Source organism: Manacus candei, unplaced genomic scaffold, assembly GCF_025592945.1.
Source record: "Manacus candei isolate 608988 ecotype Guabito, Panama unplaced genomic scaffold, ASM2559294v1 h1tg000028l, whole genome shotgun sequence".
NCBI lineage: Eukaryota > Metazoa > Chordata > Aves > Passeriformes > Pipridae > Manacus > Manacus candei.
This window is the reverse complement of record NW_026138076.1, coordinates 2,892,046-2,902,921: the sequence shown is the minus strand read 5'-3', so window position 1 is coordinate 2,902,921 and position 10,876 is coordinate 2,892,046.

The following is a 10,876-nucleotide window of genomic DNA, read 5'->3' as shown; positions in this document are numbered from 1 at the left end:
AGATTACTCCTGAATTAAGATTTAAAGAATGAGTAAAGAGCATAGTAAAATGTAAAGGTGGTGGAGTAGAATTACTCATATAAGGTTGTATGGAATTTGAAAAAAATTCTGTGTAAAGAACTCTATGCAGTTTTTATTTTAAAAAAAATAAAATCACCAATATTACATGTTGCTTGGCTAGGGAAAGAATATGGAAGGCAAAGTTTACCATGAATGTGAAAAGCAGAAGAAACTCAATTTAATAATGTGGTAATAACTAGTAACCAAAAATCTCAGACATATAGGTACGTAAAAACTGTCTTTTATGCTTGATGTGCAAAAAGTCCATGATGGATATAAATGCTTATGCTTCGGTTCATGCATCAGTCATTGAGTACTTGGAGGAAGATGTTTCTATGAACAGACTGTTTTATAATTATGTTTTTTTAAAGGGATGTAATAATGGCAGATATCAGAAAAAGAAAGGTTAGACAAAACTTATCTGACACATTATGGTACCTTGTTTAATCTTTTGATAGAGGATATTGATAAATTGAAAACATTTTTTGAAAAATTAATTGTAAAAATATTAGTCTTTCTAAAAATAATATATACATATTTGTTCTTCTAGTTGACCCTCTAGTGATGCTTTACCACAATAGTAGCAATTTTGCTAAATACATTTAATTATTTAAAAGGGACTGTTCAAGGATAATTTTTTTCTAGAATGTCTCTGATATGAGTTAACTAAAGGCATAGAAAATTCCATTCAACTAACTCTTTTCCAGGTTATAACTGATGTTATAAATTAATAGAAGAAGAAACCCCTAGAACAGACACAACATCTAAGCAATGGGTTTATTCTCCTCAGGAAACTGATCTGTGACACTGAAAAAGCATCTCTTATGGAGAAAGGCATAGTTGCATAAGGGAGGAACATGTCTTTGAAAGTGTCTTCACTGGGTTCCCCACAATCCCTTCCCGCACTCATTTGGTAGTAAAATATCCAGGACCTCAGAATAGTTCAATCCATGAGATGAGTATTAAAAAATTCTGATATTTATAGTCAATATACAGCAAGTTTTATCTAACCCACATAATCTTTAGCAAAATAAAGCATAATTACAAGCATTTACCATTTGCTATTTACCATAGCAAACAAACAATAATTACAAGCCTCAACCAAATATTTTGATCAAACAATATATGTCCAGCATGCATCACAGGTTTGTTATGATGTCAGACCCATGTTCAACTGCAAAAAAATAAAATAAAATCATAGATACATAATACGATGGAAGTTTTGTAATATTAGCAAATATTAGTTTCTGAGTTTCTATTCACACAGCTATAGCTTTTTTCCCATATCAAGTAGTTTCCAAAGCGTAAGTTTTACTTAAATGAAAACTATAGCAAACTTTCTTGGTTAATGAGATTCCATGTTAATCCCCCATGCTGCGAATCAATTATTTAAAGCCTTTCACAGCTAATGAATCATAAAGTACTTTCTGACTAATGCCAACAAGCTAGTTGTAATGCAGTGAGGCAATCAAGTCTTAACCACTGTTTTAAGAATACAGTGGCTAAAGAAGAAATTACACAAAATATTTTAAAATAAGTATTATTACAAGAGAAACACACAGAACTTAAACTGCAGCAGAGAATATATAGTCATGTTGACTAGTAACAGACAAAGAGACACTACACATTGATTGCAAATTCTGCATCTCTTACTTAACAGTCAAATATCAATGCTTAGCACTTTTCAGGAAAGCCTGGTGGGGAAGTGAGCTGTCTGGGGCTTGGTTGCTGATTGAGGCTAAACCATGACAAAAGCAAAGACTCTGCATGCAAACAAAGAAAACCAAGGAATTCATTCATTGCTTCTCATGGGCAGGCAGGTGTTCAGCCATCCCCAGGAGAGCAGGAATGCATCACACTTAATGGTTGCTTAGGAAGACAAATGTCATGACTCCAAACATCCCCGCTTTGCATCTCCTCCGCAGTTTATATACTGAGCAGAATGGTCAGTATATGGTCTGGAATATCCCTTTGGTTGGTTTGAGTTACCTGTCCTGGTTGTGTCTCCTTCCAACCTCCCATGAACCCCCAACTTCCTTGCCAGTGTGTCAGTATGAGAAATGGAAAAGGCCTTGGTCCTGTGTAAATCCTGATCAGCAATAACAAAAACATCTCTATATTAATAACCCTGTGTTCAGCACAAATTCAAAACACAGCCACATACCAGACACTGCACAGAAAATAAACTCTACTCTAGCCAAAACCAGAACATGGGACAACACAGTTATGTTTGAGAAAAAGAAAAAGATAATTCAGATTTTTCTGAAATCTTGTTTTGACATAAAACAACTGAAAGTCATAGGAGATCTAACTTCCACCTCTCCAGGGACCTTCTTGGAAGAATCTCATGGAAATGTCCTAGAGGGAAGAGTGATCCAAGACAGTGTTCAGTGTTTGAAGATCACTTTCTCCAGGCTCAAGAATGGTACCTCTCTTGATGCACCAATATGCTGGAGCAGGGAGGGTCTAGGTCACCTCCAGTGGTCCCCTCCAATCTTACCATTTCTGTGATTCTGTGATCTGTAGAGGAAATCAATTTTTATAAATAAATTGGCAAGATGGACATCATCATATTGTAAAGGATGTGATAATAAAACAACAGCTAAGTCTCCACCAATTAGCAAAAAGGAAACACAATCTTTACCATGAACTGGGCAGTTATAGGGATATGTTTATAAAAGTTCACAAAATCTAAATGAATGACCTACAGTTTCAAACTCGCTTCTTGATTTCAATCTTGAAGTATCAACCTTTTTTTTCAAGGAAAAAACAATAAAAAGAAAACAATAAATTAAAGCAGTTCTTGAAATTCACATGGAAAATAATCTTCATGTAGCCCTTCAAATCACTGAAACCTCATGGTGCATATAATATTCTAAGAAATTAAATAGTCATTGGAGAAAAAAAAAAGAAAAACAACACAAACCAAACCACAAAAAAGTCAAATAATAGAGACACAAGCTACAAATAAAAACTAGAGCTTTATGTAGCATTGGACACTTGGAGTTATCAGTTGGTGAATTTTGTCCTTAACTTGATTCAGGGGAAAGAAAAAAAATGTCGAGTTATTAGACATACATATATCACAATCCTCAATAAAGAGAGGTTTGTGATGAATGCTGAAATGAGATAAAATGTGAGGAATATGACACTATGAACATGAAGTATTAGTTACTGGGCATTTTTATTTTCATAAAAATATTTTTGTGTTTTAACACAGACTGTAGGTCATTTTTATTTTTCAATATGAAATATTTTTGTATTTTAAAACATATACACATATGTACATATAGAAATAGAATATCTTCTAGTGATAAATATGATTAGGGAGTCTTGTACTTCATTTAAAAATGTCAAAGAGATTTTGGTTGAACTTCATTCAGAGAAGGACTCAGAAAAGATGTACAATAAATGATAACTCCGCAGAAAATATGTCTTAGGCAGAGAGCTAATAAATAGTTAATGAATTTCCTCAGCAAGGATCTGCTCCCAGATCCTTGAGCTCAGTTCTAGATGTGCACTAATTCCTTATTTCCTGGGAGTAATCAGAAGTATGGCAAGTGAGACCTTTACGCCTTTGTGCATAATGCACATTTTACAGTCGTGCTGTGCAGGTACATGCATGCATGTCACTAATAAATATTTGAACCTTATTACTTTTTTTCCTTAGTAAAGCAGGCCAAATAAAAACAGTAATGATTCCATCAGCTTTTGCAGAATGGTTAATGCTTAGCCAAATTCCAAAGAAGATCTGGATAGACTTTATCACCAGGATCACAGCACAAAGGAATTAATCTCCCATGCCACTTCTGAAGATAATGCACATAGGACTTTCAGGCTGAGGGTACTTCTACAACTGGAGTCAGCAACTGTATACTTGGGATGTGAGAATAATGGCAGGTAAGGTGGAGAAGCGTCAATCTGGTGTCTAGTACCACTCACATATAAAAGTGAACAGCTTGGCTGCGATACCTGCACCAAAGGATTATTTTTGTCTTTCAACAAATTTTTCTTCGGGTTAAAAAAGAAAAACTGTAGAAATATACAGGAAAGATGGGCTATAAGGAATCTACACACTAGCCATGTCACTCACTCTCAAGAAAAAACAGTCCACCAGTTCCTAGATAGCCCCAAAGACTGCAACACAAACAAATCAGCAAATAAATTATTATGAAAAGCATTAAGTATTATAGTTAAAAATATGGAAATATTGAAACAGTTTTTTCAATGTTGTTTTTCCTTACTTTATTTTACTAGTAGTTTAAAGATTTCTATTGAAATTATAAAAGATTTTTAAAAATAACTATACCTGATTACTTCTTTTGAAAAATATATCTTCTTGCACTCATAGAAAAATCTCATCAATCAATTATCTAAATATTATCAAAATAATAATAACAACTATTTTTTGGGTGTTAATCACAAAGGGACTTAAAATGTACTGACATATTAAATATACTAAAATTTATGTTAATGTAAAAAATAATTCTTTCGATCCCACTTAAAAATCTTATTCTACATTGAACCTTATTAATAAATCTACTATTATAAAACCATCATTAAAGTGTGAGGATCATGGTTACTATAGCAGTTAGGGTAGCTATAGTAGATAGATCCTGTGACCATACAGGAAACAAGGTGTTTTCTGTTCTCCAGTGAACATGCGAGACATAAAAAAGTACCACAGATGCAACTTTTTAGAGGAGTCTGACTTTTTTTTTACCTTTACAAATCATTTTTTATAGCTCCAAAGATCGTAGTATTTTTAAAAACACGTCATTTATATGAAAAGGAATATTTTAAAGTAGATCTAGACAGTGATGGTGTGGGAGGCTTGACATTTTGAAGTTTCTACTGACCAGAGAGTAATTTTCAAGTAACTTGCCAAAAGAACTTAAACTACTAGACTGAAAGACAAAGAAGGCACTTATCAAAGAAGTTACTGAAATATGAGTTTAAATGGGGTGAACATAGGAAGAGAAACTCTTCAAGAGCTGCTTTCCACTAGGATTTAATATTTCCTTGCCATATGGTATAAAAAAATGTGATATGTCTGTACTTATAAGGAACAGCTCTTACAGGGTACTTCGCTGGAACTGTTAAGATCTATGTTTTGAATAATATAACCAGGACAACTCGTAAACATCACTTGAAACTATACTATAATTCATGGATGGTTGCTTTACTTACTCTATTTATTTTTTTTAATTTGTCTGACTGGCAGTAGAGACAGACTGTGAAACAAGTCAACAAGTGGTAACAAAGTCATATTTTGACTACTTTGTCTGAATGATAAATGGTTTCCATACAATTCAAATGTTTTTGCTGCCATTTTTACTCATCACTCACTTATTGTGAGACTCCAGATGAGGGAGTGAAATGAGCTAAAACTGTTTCCCTTATTTACATGGAATTCTCTGTGTGTGTGAGCCATGAAGGAATGGAGGGCTTAAACGGGATAATGGTTGCACAGTTTTGTGATACTTTTTAGCAATTAAGTACTGCACACATACTAATGGATATGCTTATGAAACTTCTCGTTACCTCTATAAGGTATTGTTATCCTCTTTTTTATAAGTATGGAAGTGAAGCCAATCAGTCTATTTTTGCTCTAAATAGACTTGAATGTCAAGTGGTGTTTATTGAGGATTACCCTGAAACATAAACATTGCCTAGCAGCTCTTAAGAAAACTGGGTTTTGGTGAAAGTTGCCCAACGATCATTTGTTACAAATTTAGCTTTGTTGACGAGGTCTGTGTTCTGACTTACTTTCTTCCTAACAGCAGAACAGATATTTGCAAGAGAATTAGAGCATTGTTTCATCGCATATGTGGTGTGATTTAGGAAACCTCTGTTAATATGAAAATTGATCATATTCTGAAGAACTGATGATTCCATTTTGATTTTATTCTATAAAAAATAGAATTTACTCGAGTTCAAATTAAAAGAGGCATTTGCAATGTGATTAAACTTTGCATGTCATACATCTAAAAGTGCAGTCAGGCAGCATCACTTAAAGGCAAAATACCTCAGAGCATATGCACAGGTGACTGAATGATTGGGACACTTTGGAGTAATATGGATCTGTTAGGGTTTGCAGACATAAAATGAGGCCATAAATAAAACCTCTGAAGAAATGTTTACCACTAATAAAAAGCTAATGCAAATAGCAGAGAGTTAGTGTGTGTGTGTGTGTTAATGTCACTAGTTCTATCCCTGCGTCACTTACCCTGCAACCAAAAGAGCTACTGAACTATAAAATGTATGGATTGAGATTTCTTTTAAGGACAGCTTTAGTATTATAGAGCCCCACAAGTATAGCTACTGTGAATCTATATGCACATTATAAAAAGGAAAAAAAATCCTAAAGGAACTATTACATGTATATTTGTTGTTTGTATAGAATTATGCCAGCTTTCAGGATCGAATGTACCTTTTAAAATTCACTTCAAAATAATGCTATTGCAAGTTTAGAATTATTTTAGTACCCCTGCACAATTTTTCTTTTGTGAATTTGTCTGAGAAAGGTACATTGAACTCTGCAGATTGTACTAAGGTAAGCAGATTCAGACATCCTGCATCCTTGCATTGAAAAGACAAAACTGGTTTTACCAGTTCATTCTAAGATTAGATTGTACAGTTAAAAATACCTACTGTCTATATCTATCTACAAGAGAGTTTAGAAGCAACCAAGAAGGAAGACAAGCTTTGCTTTTATAATTAGTGCAGAAATTCAGATCTAATGCATTACAATTAGTGGAATTACATGTTATGTTAATATGCAGTTTTCTCTCTTAAAAATGATTGGATTCAACCATTCAAGTCAGAGTATATCTGAGCATGAGTAAGCTAAGAACAGAAATTAAAAATCAGTATGTTAGTATATCATTGGCATCTTCACCCTGCTCAATGCTGTTCTGTGCCGGATATGTTGATTATAAGTAGAAGTATTTCCATGTTTTTGTAATTTTCTCTTTATCTAGCACCTACTTTCACACTCATATGCTTGCTTGCTTACTCTGAGATAGGCAGGATATCTTTCTGCAGCCTTGCTTTGCACCGTGAAGACTTAACAAAAAAAAAATGATCTTTCAGTATGATATATGCTAGCAGTGTTGATCACAGGACAGTTTTTTTGGTGAGGATTTTCATTTTCCTCTGTAAAGTAGACTCTATTCTGAAAATCAAGACTTACAAATATGGATGACCAGGTATATTCCAGAGATACACCTTCTCACTGATGGTATGAGTAATTTCAGTTGAGTTACTCTCAGAGATTAATTTGATTTATTAAATCAAAACTCAGTTCTCACTAAATTTAGTTGTGGCCCTCCTGCTTGTTTAAGAAGCCTTAAATATCTAAACTACTATTAGATCAGATAAATTAATTAATAGGCTTGAAAATGTGTCAGTCAAAACAAGAAGAACATTTTATATCTTTCCCCCCAGTTGGCTGCTTGCAACAGGTCTGGCTGAGCACAATATCGCTTGATCACAAAAATAAAAGTTAAATGGAATGATAGAGAATCATGTAGGTTGGAAAAGTCCTTTAAGAACATGGAGCCCAAGTGTAGATTTAAGGACAATAAATATATCATGAGTTTTAAGGGATCTGTGAGAAGAAGAAAGATGCAATAACATACCTTTCCTCAGTAGTCTGTAGGATGGCACAAACTTAATTGTGCGTTGTTTTGTGATCCAAAATTATTTTTCTTTAGATCATAATAGAGGAGAAAAGCAGCTAATGGACCTTAGCAAAGATGAGATTGTTAACTGAAGCACAAATCAGAGATGCCTTAAGCACTAAGATTACATATTATTGTTATTAATATTATTTCATTATCTCTTTATTAAAGTACTCTACAGAGCAGTAGAAGAGCTGGAAATTATATCCATGAGACCAATTAAGTTAATATGTGAATAATTTGTGTTGATAATCTGGATGAGGAATTGGGTGGAGAGCACTGATGTAGAGCTCACATGGAGTCCAAATTTGCGCTGTCAGTTAGATGCATGTTCTTCAAAGTCAAAATATGTTTCCTGAGTATCATAAGTACCACTTAGGTACTTATGTTACTTATGTTTATTAGCATATAAATTACAGAAGTCTTCATAATGAACAGGGTTTTTCAAGAAAGGTAGTATCATTTATTGGCTAAAATTGTCTAAGCCTTTTGGATCACAATGTCTTGCAACAAGATTTGGCTAGGAGATATTTGGTTGATTTGAACATAAAACCTAAATCAAGCTGAGGCATTTTCATTAAAATCTACCTATGAAATGAAAAACTTCACCATTCTTTTTAAACTGGACTGAGCAGTCTTATTACTTCCTGCAAGTCTTAAGGACCATGATGGATATTTATTTGACAGTCATATTTTATTCATGACACATAACAGAATGTAAGTGTTTAATGACCCAGAAATAGTCACTCTTTTACTGATTGCATGCGTTCAGGTGGTTTATGAAGCTGCTTGAAATTGGGAAATTCCAAAAAGAAAAATGCTAGTTAGCCACTTTCTGCTGATACATATTACTTAGTTCTAGAGGATCATTTAAACTTTCCTGCCCATTACTAGCTATGATACTAAAAACTTAGCAAGAAATTGTAATCTGATAGTCTGCTTCTCAGAGTTGCCTGGAAAAAAAAAGTTTTCTTATTTGTTAAAAAAAAAAAAAAAGAAAATTCATATGCTTTCAGAAAAATTTGTTCTGTACACACAAATTATAAATTGAGGTGGATTTTAATATATATATTTACAGGATATGGTGAAAAACCTTGAGACCAAATGCTGAATAGTGGATCAAATTGTATCTGAAATTACTGAAACTGTTTAATAAACTATATATTCTTTAATAAATTGGCAGTTTAAAAGACTCATTATATACCACCAGTAAAACCAAATGTGAAATTCTAAATATATATATATATGTATGGGTTTCACAAAGATTTCCCAATATTCTACTTTTTTCCCCCTGTAAGTATTTCAATGCAAGAGTAAAATATCATTTCTAATTTTTTTTTGTCTCCAGTGGGCCTTGGCCTTTATCTTTGAAAAATCTTGAGTCTGGAGACTCTTACATATGTTTTACTTATTTGCAGTGTAACTAACCTCTGCCAAATTTGAAATCAACAAGTGTATTCTGTGGAAGTCTATACTATAAATGAAAATCGAATTTTAAATCTCCAGGTGAATCTTTATAATTGGGATTGCAGTTAAGACGTGAGCGTTAGATACCTTGCTTTTTGTGGTGAGAAGTGTAACTATATTTAATTGAGTTAGAGAAAATCATCAACAGTAAACATCTTTAGTTGTGTTTTACAGAAAAAGTGGTTGAAATTTTGTGAAACACACATCCTAAGAATTTTCTAGATGTCTGGTTAATATTACTAATATCCTGTTCTAATACTGAAATGAGATTATTTTAGTGATTTTTATTATACTGATTTAAATTTTCATTAATTGTGAAGCAGTCATTACCTTTATTGTATTTTGCTATTTAAAAAGGTAAACTGAAATACTGGGTTTGTGTTTTAGCTACTTGTATTTTCCTAATCACCTTCTACAAATGAAGGACTCTCTGAAAACTAGATATATCATCAAGTGCTCTACTTAAAATCTTAATCGTTGCACTGTGAATTATCTTTAGCTCCCTAAAATGAGGTTGTTTTAACATTTTCAAAAAAACCCCACAAATACTTTAAATAATTGATACACGTGCAAAAGCACACACATAAACAAACACATTTAAGGATTACCAAGTGTACTTTTCAATAATCACACACTCAGAGTTATTTAGTCCTCTCCTCTTAAGCACTGGATAATTGGTCTTGAGGAGGGTGAAGACAGAGTTTCTGGTAACAGTTAGATAAAGAAAAATCATACTGGAATACAAAACTTCCTTAAAAAGCTTATTACACAAGGTTGCCAATGACATTGTTGCAATATAAATGTCAATGAAGCATATGCAGCCTGTCTTTAGAGACATAACAGAGAGCAAAGCAAAGTAACGAATACATTTCTGTAGCTGAAACAAAAGTAAGAAAAGACAGAATTTTCAAGGAAAAAATTACACTCAAATGGATTTATGGAACTGAGAAAGTCAAAATTGGAAGAATATAGGCCTGTATTACATAACAATTGTTAAATGTAAGCAATCTTACAGTCTAAAAAGCTATTTATTTACATGCAAATAAATGACTACTGTGTATAACTGTGGTCTTCAGTTAAGACCATGCAATTTGGCATCATGTATAGTTTATGATCTTAGCTGCTTGATTGTCAGGCACCTTTCAAAGTGATATACTAAAAACTTTTCCCCAAAAATGTTAAACTATTACAGCTGGAAGCATTGAATTAAATTTACTGCTTCTCAGTGTTATTTTTCTCAGAAAGCCAAGTTTTTTTTCCCCTCATGTTTAAATAGGAAATTCTAAGACCTATTAAATAAATAACATTTCATGTTTTTTGTGTCTAAAATTGATCCAGATAGATGGGATTATGTTAACAGTTATAAAGTGGGGAAGGAGTATAAAGGAGAGGAAAATAAAACAAACAAAGTACAGATTGTTTCAAGTGATATTTTTAGTTAGTTTTCTGCGTTTTATGGTTTAGTATGAAAACATTTTTCAAATAAAAGTTAATCCCTACATTTTTTTCAGATATTAAGCCTGTAATTTTTCAGTTAAAATATTTTAATCAAAATTTTTCCTTGAACTTTTACTGAAGATATGCAGGATCTTTGAACATCATGGCTAAAGTCTGAAACTCATCACTTCAAAACTAAGACAGTATCAAAATCCTTTTTCAAAAAT